A 2,982-nucleotide genomic window follows, 5' to 3' on the forward strand; every position below is an offset into this window, starting at 1 on the left:
TATGAAGTTTATTTGATCTAGATTTACCTTTTCACTTTCGAAGATATTTTTCTTAGTTACTTCGTGTTAGAATAATTCAAAACGAATAGAAGAAACAAATTGTGGAACATGATTTCTTTTTAAGATCTCGAATGTGTGGTTTTATAAAATATTACCGTACTATCTACTTTTCCAATAACTCATAGAAATTTTATTATCTATTTAAATTTCCTTCGCCGGAAAATTGAAAGGAATTTATTGTAGAAATATTAGCATATTGTCAAATTAAGTAGTTGAGGTGATATGTCGTGATAGGTTCGGAAGGAAAACTCAGATGTATTCAACAATAAATGTTTATTCACTGTAATGTCGATGAGTACACTTGACGCAAGACTCGCGGTTATATTCGGTTCGCGGATGCGCGGTTACGAATTACAGCTCGGATAGCTATGATTCGAGATGCGCTACGAGTGCGGACGATGATTGCACGAGATATCGAGGGCTTAGGTAATTATTCGACTCGAACCGTGTAAGTGTAACGACCGTTGTGTGTTGACTCCCTGTAACAGACTGACTTTCCGCCACGATGCTGCTGCGAAGGAAAGCTGTGTTGGGATGTGTCTAAGGATGCGAGGACATCGGATTCGTTGAGAAAAGCTTTGGTTCGGAGGTGAGGGAAATGTACGTTAATGTTTATTGGCTAATTCGCGTTGGTCGTTGGAAAAGGATGCTAGCTGCTCTTGAGAAGATGTTGCTAGCGGGAAGCGTCGTACGTGAGAGAATGCAGATTTCTCGTGTGTTCCCGTAGTAGGTGGTCGACTTAGAGACTGATAGACAAAGACTGTTTTGTCTCTTTGGAGGGCCTTCGCTATAATAAATCCTAAGGTTTATGGCGGGTCCTTAGGCTAGCTTTTTTTTTTATATTTTACGTGGAGGAAATCCGCACGAAAGCCAGGCCGCTTCTGGGGAAAGCGGCGTGGTAGTGTCGGACTCCAACCGACTAAAACCTCCACGATAACCGTACCGGCTGCGATCGAGAGAGGCCCGGGAACCGCTGTGAGCGTCACAACGGGGCCTCCCCCACGCGCCTAATACCACCGCTGATGGAGCGGTGTGTGACACCATTGTCACACCGCCTCGTCGCCGGAGCCGCCGTGCCAGGCAGCCCGGTTCCCCTATCGGACTGCTTGGCGGCCCCGAGGCGCTGAGCCGCCAAGCCCGAACCCCACGGGGGGGGGGGGCGGGCCCGGCGCGCTTCGTCAACGCCACACGGAGTCCCAGGCGTTTACCCATCCAAGTACTACCCGTGCCCGGCGCTGCTTAACTTTCGTGATCTGACGGGAACGAGTGCATTCAGCGCGGCCAGGGCGTTGGCGGGTCCTTAGGTTAGCTAGAAAATGTTCGGTACGGATGTATCGACATCTGGCAATCATCTTGTCCGCAGGTATAGGGTCTTTGTGTCGTGCGTCACGCGACATAAACTGTTGGGAAGTTTACTGTCAAGTGCCGCTACATAGTCTTAATTCACTTACTATTTCCTGAGATAAAATACAACAGTAGTTTCGATTTAAAAAATGAATGAATAGCCACAACTATAAGATATAACCACAAGATATAATTAGAATTGAATACATTTACGATGATTATCTTAACCATAATAATTTTGTAGTATCTTTATCCCTTATCGAGTAGTTATATGAATGTCAATTAGTATAAGTAATTATCGAGATCGTTTTATACTTTATAAAGTCAATAATAATTACGTATTTCGCATCGAAGTATAACAAACGTTCTTACCTTATACATCTCCCAAGTTAAAACGAAACAAAATTTATCTCTAAATTATTTCTACTATGTAATCTCTTCATCGTGATTTATCTCCTTATTAGATTCAGTTATCGATTTTAATGTATACAGCGACTCGTTTCGCTGTTTGACGAATCCTTCCGTGTCAATAAACCTAACATTAACAAATATAATTTTCAACTAATTTACGTGCGTAAATAGATCTACCGCCGCATCTCTAATAATATTTGAACACCTGTGCAACTCGCCTTCGGTTCCAAGATAATTAACTTCTCGCTGCTCGAATTCGTAACCGAGCCTTAATTCCGCAATTATTAATTTCATATCAATTCTGATAATTAACCAAAATCGTGCTTGCTTATCTCTCATCCAACGGACAGCACTAGATTTAATTGAAACCGTGGAATAATTGACACGATCGACAGCAATCAGATAACGTAGAATTTGTCTTCTCTCTTGTAGAAATTAATAATTCACACTCATCGGTGCATTAACCAGCTCGATTAATTAGTCATCGAATTAGGATATTTAACTAATGGGGTGTTATTTAGGGGAGGAACTAAATCCATCTGTCGGGTTCATTGCAAACGTATCTATATGCACAGTGGCATGACCTCCGTGAACATGTATTATGGAAGACCTTTATAAGCAGCTTATGTCAAATAAGTGTATGGGGTAGAAATCGCCGCCTGTCTCTCTGCATTCTTTTTCCTTTATCAATAATAAATTAACTCTAGCGAATATATCATGCTATATAATGTTGCACATTTTGAGCTTCGTTTAAATAGAATTCCGCTTTTCCTATGGAACTACACCTGGATATGTAATTCATGATTGAAAATTGCAGAGGAAAAAGACGATAAATTAAATCTTCCATTTTTATAGGGGCATGGTTTCAAGATTTTATTCAATTCTGATTAAATTATTGCAAAAAAAAAAAAAGAAAAATAAAAGAAAGAGAAACACGAGAAATTCATTACCATTGATTTCTTGATTTCGATATTATTTGGTGACTGAAAATGAAATAATTGAAATATGAGACTTTCAAAAGTAGATAACGAATTCATGAATTTGTGTATTGGAATACACTAATGGTATAACTAATGTTATGACAATTAACAATTATGGAACATTTAAGAGTCACTCCACAATCAAATGCAAAGATAGTTTTGGTAATACGGAATTGATTGATAACGT

General features: G+C 39.9%; 1 pseudogene; it reads right to left on the minus strand.

Annotated features, from left to right (window-relative positions):
* Positions 1-1,236: 1,236 nt before the first annotated feature.
* LOC126869898 (5S ribosomal RNA) lies at positions 1,237-1,354 on the minus strand (annotated as a pseudogene).
* Between the last annotated feature and the right edge of the window lie 1,628 nt (positions 1,355-2,982).

Source organism: Bombus huntii, chromosome 9 (assembly GCF_024542735.1).
Source record: "Bombus huntii isolate Logan2020A chromosome 9, iyBomHunt1.1, whole genome shotgun sequence".
Classification (NCBI taxonomy): Eukaryota; Metazoa; Arthropoda; class Insecta; order Hymenoptera; family Apidae; genus Bombus; species Bombus huntii.